Here is a 10,417-nt window from a genome sequence, read left to right on the forward strand (position 1 = left end):
GTGCGAGCGCACGCACACACACACACAAAGAATAAATCCAAGTCAGGCATGGTGGCAAAGGTCTGCTGAGGCAGGAGGATGGTTTGTTTCAGGGCAGCCTGGGCAACTTAGCAAATCTCTATCTCAAAATAAAAATGGCTGGGGATATACCTCAGTGGCAGAGTGCTGAACCCTCGGTTCGATCCCCGAGGATCGATACAAAAATGATCCTTGGAGTACATGACAGAGGCTCTTTGAAAATGCTGATTTCCCGAGATCTCCCAGTGAGATTGGCTGTAGTGCCACTGAATGTGCTTTTTCCCTACATCTAATTTTATTTGTAGATTGGTCTGCTCCTATTAGGATTTGAGCTATTTGAAGACAAGAACAAATGCTATTTCAGTTCTTTATTCCCACAATCCCTTAACATCATTCGTAGTCATTCAGTAAAGATACGTAGGAGATTAATATTAATTCTTTCTCTCCTATATCTCATATGCTTCTTCCTTATTCCTTTCTTACTGCTACTGCTTTGGTTCAAGCCTTCTTATTGCTGGAACTTAGCCACATGCCCCACCACTGACCTCAGTTTTTCTGCAAGTAATCACCATACTATCACTAAAGAGCTGGTGTGGTGGTACATGCCTGTAACCCCAGTGATTCATGAAGCTGAAACAGGAGGATCTCAAGTTTGAAGCCAGCCTCAGCAACTTAGAGAGGACCTAAACTACTTAGCAGGACCCTGTCTCAAAATAAAAAATAAAAAGGACTGGGGAAGTAGCTCAGAGGTAAAGTGCCCCTAGGGTCAATCCCCAGTACACCCCACTGAAAAATAAGAACTCTAATGAACCCAGCATTCCTCTTCAGCCTCACCTCCCTCTGAACTCAAGGCATAGGGAGCCTACAGCATAGTGGATGAAGCGATCCCTTTTCCTGCCTCAATCACTACCTTTTTTTTTTTTTTTTTAAGCTGGAGATTGAACCCCAGACCTTGAGCATACTATGTCAGTTTTCTGCCACTGAACTACATCCCCAGCCCTCAATCAACTCTTCTTTACCTGGAAAGCTCCTCTCTCATTCATTCATTCACTTATTCATCTTACCATCCTGCTCAGCTGTTGGAAATCCAAATGGGCAGAAAAGCTGCAGCCCAGTTTCAGCTCAGAGTGGTTGAGGTTGAGGGTGGGGTTTATCATTCCAGGTAATCAAAAATATTTTAGCACTAAGGATGTAGCTCGGTGGTTGAATGCACGCTTAGCATTTGCAAGGCCTTGGGTTCAATCCCTAGTACCAAAATAATAATAAGAAGCAGGATGTGGTGGCTCACACCTGTAATCCCAATGGCTCAGGAGGGTGAGGCAGGAGGATCAAAAGTTCAAAGCCAGCCCCAGCAATTTAGTGAGGCCCTACAAAACTTAGAAAGACCCTGTCTCAAAAATAAAAAGGGCTGGGGATGTGTCTCAGTGGTTAACCACTCTGGATTCAATTCCCAGTATCAAAAAATAAAAATAAAAAATAGAAGAAGAAGAGGAATAAAATTTAGCTGACTTACCTAGGAGATGAGAACTGGTAAACTATGATCATTATAATATTATAATATTGAGCACTTATGTGAAACTTTTTTTTTTTTTTTTTTTTTTTGTAATACTGAGGATTGAACCCAGCGGTGCTCTATACTGAGCTGTGCCCCAGCCCTTTTTTTTTTTTGAGGATTGTGCTGGCCTAGATCTTGTGATCCTCCTGCCTCAACCTAGATTTGCTGGGATTACAGATGTGTGCTGCCCCTTATGGCTGCCAGGCACTGCTTAAGTGCTGTACACGTACAGATGCTCCTTGACTCACCCGAGGGTACATCCTATAAACTCAATGTAAGTTGTAAATACCATAAGTCAAAAATTAAAGTAATACATCCAGGCTGCTGAACAGCCATCATGGCTTAGCTGGCCTAGCCTACTTTATTTATTTATTTATTTTTTGGTACCAGGGATTGAATCCAGGGACATTTAACCACTGAACCACATCACATCTCTAGCTCTCTTTGTTTCATTTTGAGGCAGGGTCTTGCTAAGTTGCCTAGGGCCTCACTAAGTTACTGGAGCTGACTTTGAATTTACAATCCTCCTGCCTCAGCCTCCAGAGCTGCTGGGATTACACACCATGCCCAGCCATCTAGCATACCTTAAATGTTCTCAGAACACTTACATTAGTCCACAGTTGGGTAAATCATCTAACACAAAGTCTGTTTTATAACAAAGTATTGAATGTGTCATTTTACTTATTTATTTATTTTTTATTTTTTGCAGTGCAAGGGATAGAACCCAGAGCCCTGTGTATGCTAGGCAGACACTCTACCACTGAGCCATAACCCCACCCCTTATTTATTTATTGTCTTCCTTTTTTTTTTTTTTTTTTTCCCATGTGTGTGGAACGGGGAATCATCCCAGGGTCTTTTGTATGGTAGGCAAACACCCTACCACTGAACTACATCCCCAGTTCTATTTATTTATTTTTGAGACAGGGTCTCACAAAGTCACCCAAGCTGATCTCCAACTCCTAGGCTCAAAGTGATCCTCCTGCTTCAGCCTCCCGAGTAGCTGGGACTAGAGGCAAGTGCCCAGCTACCATGCCCAGCTCTCAGGTGATTTGTCCAATACTGTACTGGAAGTGAAAAACAGGCTGTTGCATGGGTACACCTTTCCACCATATTAAATTGGAAAATCGTAAATCAAACCTTCATAAGCCAGGGGCTGTCTGTACTATTATCCTCCCAACAGCTGTGTAAGGCAGGAGCTGTCATTACCTTGTTTATATCATTCTCACTTATGATCTCCTTTTGCCTTACCTAAGGGGTTAAGAAGGTTGTTCAAGGTAACACAGCTAATGAGAGGCCCAGCTGGGACTCAGACTCCAGAGCCCATGAATGATCCTAACTACCAGCGGTGCTGCCATGACATTGCTGAGGGAGGCAGGGAAGCCGTTGAAGGTTCAAACAGTGACACATCAGCTGGGTGGACGGTGGGTGGGAAAGTGCTGGAGTAGAGACAGGAAGACCAGGGAGAAGAGACAACGTGGCCCCAGCAAGAGAGGACCAAGCAGGGCTGGTAACCAGGGAGAGCGGAGTTGGGCGGAGGCCAGAGGTCCTCAGGGGTGGGATGGATGGAGGACTTGGGGGGCAGAATGGGAGGAAACGACCTGAGGACTTCAGCCAGTGGCTGGGTGGGAAACTGGAGGAGGGCCAGGCGGGGTGGGGGCCGCACCACAGAGTGCCATGCCTTGGATTCCTGTGTTCTTTGTGGCATTCAGCTCACAGGATCGCAGCAAGGGTTTGTTGGCACGATGGTTTACTCATTAGTAAGAACAAGGTTCCGGCCTCTTTATTAATTCTCCACGTCGCTCTGTGGAAGATTCGAGGTGGCTTTCAAAACCACCCCAACGCCTTGGTCTGCAAGCTCCATGGCTGCAAAGGACTTCTCTACCATGTCCCTCCATGTCCCCTGGGCCTGGCCCAGGACCTGGCCCATGGCCAGGGCTTGTAAATATGTGCTATTTGAATGGACAAAAGGAAAACAAAATAATTGCTATGGGTAAAGGAGTGAGGGAGAAACTGGGTTTGGAACTAATCAAGGCAGGAGAGTCGAGTGCAGCCTCAAAGGGCACAGCGCTCCCACGCTGCAGCTCCCAGCCGAGCGACCGCGGTGAAGCCCTCAGACCTCTCAGTGCCTGGTCGCCTCCCTGAAAGAACGGGGATAATAATGGGACTGATCTCAAAGGACTGGCCTTCCCTGCAGTGCTGGCTGAGAGAAGCATATGGTATATCCGGTAATGGAACAACGTGAAGCCAAGAAAAAGGGCGAGGCGCTCTCTGTGTCCTGATACAGAGTGACCCTGGGATCTGTTTTAGGTCTAAGTGTGCAAGGACAGAGAGGCATGCACGCCAGCATCTTCCGTTGTTGTTCTTGGCAGTGCTGGGATGGAGCCCAGGGCCAAGCACACGCCAGGCCAGTGCTCCACCACTGAGCTACACCCTGCCTGGGAAGTCACTGTTTGGGTCAAAAAGGGAGAAAGATGATATTTTATGTTGGTTTATGCACAAAATATCTATAGAGAGTATGGAAGAAATTGATGACTCTGGTGTCTCCAGTAGCCAGTGGGTGGGAATGAGGGTCAGGGTAGGAGGGAACATTTTCTATCAAATGTCCTTTCGAAGTTTTGGTGTTTGAGTTCATGGGAATAGGTAGGATCAAAGAAATAAGGATAGCTAGAAAGAAGGTTGACAGGAAAGGGAAAAGAAACTGTAACTTTATCATTTTTATATATAGATATAGATAGATGGATAGATAGATAGATGGATGGATAGATAGATAGATAGATAGATAGATAGATAGATAGATAGATAGATAGATAGATAGATAGATGGATAGATAGATAGAGTGGGGAGAGTACCAGGGATTGAAGGCAGCTGAGTTACATCCACAGCCTTTTTTAAATTTTGAGAGAGGGTCTCACTGAATTGCCCAGGCTGACCTTGAATTTGCAATCCTCCTGCCTCAGGCTCCTGAGTTCTTAAGATTTACAGGGTATGGGTTAAAAACTTAATTTTTTTTTTTTTTTTGTATCAGGGATTGAACCCAGAGACACTTAGCCACTGAGTACCATCTCTAACTTTTATTATCATTATTATTTTTTTTTTTTATTTTGAGACAGGTTCTTGCTAAGTTACTGAGACCAACTTTGAACTTCTTATCCTCCTGCCTCAGCCTCCCAAGCCACTGGGATTACAAGCATGCACCACGGCGCCTAGTTTAGAAACTAGTAACTTAAAGTTTAAGAAGCTCGGTGAACACCCTCACCTTTACTCCCCATGCCTGTTTTCCTGTAGATGTAAATTCCTAAAAGGTCCATGGATCTTAGAGTATTGTGAGTCCAGATGACTTATTGCTAGCTTATACAACATATTTTCTTTCGGACTTAATAAGCCCAAGGGAAAACATTGTTGGAGAATAATGACATGGGTATATTCCAAATGCTACCTGTGGACTGGGTGACGTGAACCTAGGCATCCTGGAAGACCAGACCACATGACGCGCCTTGCGCCCCATCCGTATAGAACTTGAGCTCACCAGACTGAGGTCGCCCCCGTGGACTTCCCCCGTTCACGTTTTTGGTTTTTTTTTTTTTTGTATCAGGAATTGAACCCAGGGGCACTTAACCACTGAATCACATCCCCAGCCCTTTTTTATATTTTGTTTAGAGACAGGGTCTCGATGAGCCACTGCACCTGGCTCTCCTGTTCTTTTTTTTTTTTTTTTTTTTTTTTTTTTTTTGTGGTGCTGGGGATTTGAACCCAGGGCTTTGTGCTTGCAAGGTAAACACTCTACCACCTGAGCTATATCCCCAGCCCACTTCTGTTCACTTTTTAGGATGAGCCTGGGACCCCAGATCTGGCCTGTCCTCCTTGGGCTCCTGCCCCACTCCTCCTCCTGAGTGTGCATCCGCTCTACCTCACTGGCCTGAACGAATCTTTACTTGTGCCCTTTTGACACATTCTGAAATTTCTTCCTGTGGTGTAAATCAAGAATCTGCCAGGGCCAACTTGAGGTCCCCTTCTTCCTTTGGGGGCACATCCTCAGATCCCTATTCAAGGAATATGTGATGTGATCACAAGTGAATAAAATGTAGAGTAAAAACAATAAAGTTTTTTTCATCTTAAAAAGGCCTCCCTTGGGGCTGGGGTTGTGGCTCAGAGGTACAGTGCATGTGTGAGGCCCTGGATTCAATCCTCAGCACCACGTAAAAATAAAATAAAGGTATTGTGTCTACCTACAACTAAAATAAAGCATATATTATTTATATATATATATATATATATATACACACACACACACACACACACACACATACATATATATAAAATAAAAGCCAGTTCTTAAAAACAAAACAAAACACCTCCCTTGGCTTTCCCTTCAGCTACTTGCCCCATTTTTCTGCTCCTTTTGTCAGAAAAACAGCTTAAAAGAGTCGACTGTGCGCATTGCGTCCAGAGCCTCTGTCTGGTCCTCTCTTGTAGCTGCTCCAGACAGGCTGTTGCCCCGCCACCACTCAGATAAAACTGCTTCCTCGTGTCACTGATGGTCCTGGGTCTTCAAGGGCAGCATTCATCCCAGCACCCCACCTTCTTCTAACAGCTTTTCTAAGCTGAGGATGTTGCTGAGTGGCAGGCACTTGCCTGGCACAAGAGGCCCTGGGTTCCACCCCAGCAGTGCAAAAACCGAAAGCAAAACCCCCCTTTGGAGGGGGCTCACCTGGGTCCCCATCCCCTCACCCCTTCACTGCCTCTCAAAGTTGGCAGGTCTCATGCAGGTGGTCTGATGGCTTCCTGTGCCCCCTCCAGCCCAGCTGTCTCCTGAGCACCAGACTCACACTCCAGTGACCTCCAGCTCCACAGCTCTGCCTGGGAGCCCAAGGTTAAACTGAGCCCAAAGGGAACTCCTGGTTGTCCCTCCCCAACACACCTGCCTCTGCTAGGCTTTCTGTGTCAGAGGATGACTTCTCCATTCTTCCAGTTGCTCAGCTGCACACCTAGCCTGTTTGTCCTCTACACCCCACACGAACCCCTGAGCAAATCCTGTAGTTGCTTCCTCCTCGTTGCACCGACTCCAACCTGCCACACCTCTGCAGCCATATCAGGGTCCCAGCTGCCCTCACCCTTCACCTGGGGCATCACAGCTGCTTCCTGGCAGGTCTTCTTGTTCCCCTGTTGGCTCCCAGTCCACACTCAAGAAGGAGAGGCTGTGGACGGTTAGTCGGGAAATCTCACCCTTGGGCTGGGAGGAAGTTCAGGTTAGAACCTGGGCTTAACACACAAGGCCTGGGGTTCAGTCTCTAGCACGGCTGGAGAGAAAAGGAAAGCCTCTCTCTCCAGACCCTGCAATACCTGTCTCACTTAGAATAGCCCTGAGGGCGCCCCTGTTCGTTACCCCTCTGGCCACATGCCCCAGGGCATCCTTGCCCCTGCCCCCGGGCCACTCCCCACCTTCATGCTCTCCTGGCGTACCTCTTCCAGTTCCCTGTTCTAAGGTCACCTTGCTGAGGCTTCCCTGACCCCTGTGTGCTGGACTCCCAGCCCAGAACTGTTCCAGGGCTGTTCTAGCCGGCACTTCACACCCGCCATCTCCACACCCTGCCCTACTTCCTGACATAGAGCAATGTTAGGTCTCCTTCTAGCCTCCGTCCCTCCCCTGCGTGACTGTCAGTTCCATGATAAAAACAGGGATTGTGTCTGTTTTGTTCACTGTTCGTTTTCTAGTACCTAGAAAAGTGCTAGGCTCACATCAAACCGGGGGGAAGATGTGTGGATGAGGGAGGAAAAGAACACAGTAGCCCTTTCCAGACCTGGCCCTACAGACCTGCCAGTGGTAGGAACTTTCTAGCTGCCAAGGTAAAAAGAAAAACATCCATTTTTTTGTGTTTTTGGTACCAGGGATTTAATCACAGAGCCACTTCCCCAGACCTTTTTAATTTTTTTTTTTTTTTTGGGGGGGAGGTGCTGGGGATTGAACTCAGGGCCTTGTGCTTGAGAGGAAAGCACTCTACCAACTGAGCTACCTCCCCAGTCCCCTAAATATTTTATTTAGAGACAGGGTCTCACTGAGTTGTTAAGTGCCTGGCTAAGTTGCTGAGGCTGGCTTTGAACACACACACAATCCTCCTGCCTCAGCCTCCCAAGCTGCTGGGATTACAGGTGTGTGCCACCACGCTCAGTGAGAAAAATATTCTTGTGGAAACTCATATGGAAACTCACTAAGGCCAAGATGTTCTAAAAAAATTTCCAGGCAAAGCCAGGCATGCGGCGCGCAGTAATCCGCAGTGGCTCTGGAGACTGAGGCAGGAGGATTGCAAGTTCAAAGCCAGCCTCAGTAACTTAGCAAGGCCCTCAGCAGCTTATCAAGACAGTCTCAAAATAAAAAATAAAAAGGGCTAAGGATGTGGGTTCAATGGTAAAGCAACCCCTGGGTCGAATTCCCAGTACCAAAGGGAGACCAAAAGAAAACAAAACTTTCCAGACAGGTGGGGAATAGAGGCTCTGAGGAGCTGGACTAGGCTCCTGACAGTCTGTCTAAATACACTCAGGAACCGTTCTCATTTGGGCACTGCTTTTTGGTTTTTTGTTTGTTTGTTTGTTTGTTTTTGGATACCTTGGATATCGGGGATTGAACTCAAGGACACTTGACCACTGAGCCACATTCACAGCCCTATTTTGTATTTTTTTTTTTCCTTTGGATATTGGCTTAAATTTTTTTTTTTTTTTTTTTTTTTTTTTTTTTTTTGTACTGGGGATTGAACCTAACCACTGAGCCACATCCTCACACCTTAATTACTTATTTTTTTTAGAATTTATTTTTATTGTAAACAAATGGGATACATGTTGTTTCTGTTTGTACATGGAGTAACAGCATACCATTTGCGTAATCATACATTCACATAGGGTAATGAGGTTTGATTCATTCTGTTATTTTGTCCTCCCCCCCACCTCTCCCATCCCTCTTTTCCCTCTATACAGTCCCTCCTTCCCCCATTCTTGCCCCCCTCCCACTCCCCATTATGTGTCATCATCCGCTTATCAGTTAGATCATTTGTCTTTTGGATTTTGAGATTGGCTTATCTCACTTAGCATGATATTCTCCAATTTCATCCATTTGCCTGCAAATGCCATAATTTTATTGTTCTTTATGGCTGAGTAATATTCCATTGTGTATATATACCACAGTTTCTTTATCCATTCATCAACTGAAGGACATCTAGGTTGGTTCCACAGTCAGGCTATGGTGAATTGAGCAGCTATGAACATTGATGTGGCTGTATCTCTGTAGTATGCTGATTTCAAGTCCTTTGGGTATAGGCCGAGGAGTGGGATAGCTGGGTCAAATGGTGGGTCCATTTCAAGTTTTCTAAGGAATCTCCACACTGCTTTCCAGAGTGGCTGCACTAATTTGCAGTCCCACCAGCAATGTATGAGTGTACCTTTTTCCCCACATCCTCTCCAACACCTATTGCTGCTTGTATTCTTGATAATCACCATTCTAATCGGGGTGAGATGGAATCTTAGGGTAGTTTTGATTTGCATTTCTCTTATTACTAAAGATGGTGAACATTTTTTCATATGTTTGTTGATTGCTTGTAGATCTTCCTCTGTGAAGTGTCTGTTCATATCCTTAGCCCATTTGTTGATTGGGTTATCTGTATTCTTGGTGTAGAGTTTTTTGAGTTCTTTATATATTCTGGAAATTAGTGCTCTATCTGAAGTATGAGTGGCAAAGATATTGTCCCACTCTGTAGGCTCTCTCTTCGCATTGCTGATAGTTTCCTTTGCTGAGAGAAAGCTCTTTAGTTTGAATCTATCCCAGCTATTGATTCTTGCTTTTATTTCTTGTGCTATGGGAGTCCTGTTAAGGAAGTCTGATCCTAAGCCAACAAGGTGAAGATTTGGACCTACTTTTTCTTCTATAAGATGCAGGGTCTCTGGTCTGATTTCAAGGTCCTTGATCCATTGTGAGTTGAGTTTTGTGCAGGGTGAGAGATAGGGGTTTAGTTTCATTCTGTTGCATATGGATTTCCAGTTTTCCCAGCTCCATTTATTGAAGAGGCTATCTTTTCTCCATTGCATATTTTTGGCACCTTTGTCTAGTATGAGAAAATTATATTTATTTGGGTTTGTGTCCGTGTCCTCTATTCTGTACCATTGATCTACCTGTCTATTTTGGTGCCAATACCATGCTGTTTTTGTTACTATTGCTTTGTAGTATAGTTGAAGTTCTGGTATTGCGATACCCCCTGTTTCATTCTTCCTGCTAAGGATTGCTTTAGCTATTCTGGGTTTCTTATTCTTCCAGATGAATTTCATGATTGCTTGCTCTATTTCTGTAAGATATGTCATTGGGATTTTAATTGGAATTGCATTGAATCTGTATAGCACTTTTGGTAGTATGGCTATTTTGACAATATTAATTCTGCCTATCCAAGAACATGGAGATCTTTCCATCTTCTAAGGTCTTCCTCAATTTCTTTCTTCAGTGTTTTGTAGTTTTCATTGTAGAGATCTTTTACCTCTTTGGTTAGATTGATTCCCAAGTATTTTATTTTATTTTATTTTTTGAGGCTATTGCAAATGGAGTTGTTTTCCTCATTTCCCTTTCAACTGTTTTGTCGTTTGTGTATAAAAATGCTTTAGATTTATGCGTGTTGATTTTATAGCCTGCTATTTTGCTGAATTCATTGATGAGGTTTAGAAGTTTTCTGGAGGTTTTTGGATCCTCTAAATATAGGATCATGTCATCAGCAAATAATGACAGCTTAAGTTCCTCTTTTCCTATTCGTATCCCTTTAATTTTTTTGGTCTGCCTAATTGCTCTGGCTAGAGTTTCGAGGACAATGTTGAATA

Source organism: Sciurus vulgaris (assembly GCF_902686455.1).
Source record: "Sciurus vulgaris genome assembly, chromosome: 5".
In the NCBI taxonomy this organism is placed as follows: domain Eukaryota; kingdom Metazoa; phylum Chordata; class Mammalia; order Rodentia; family Sciuridae; genus Sciurus; species Sciurus vulgaris.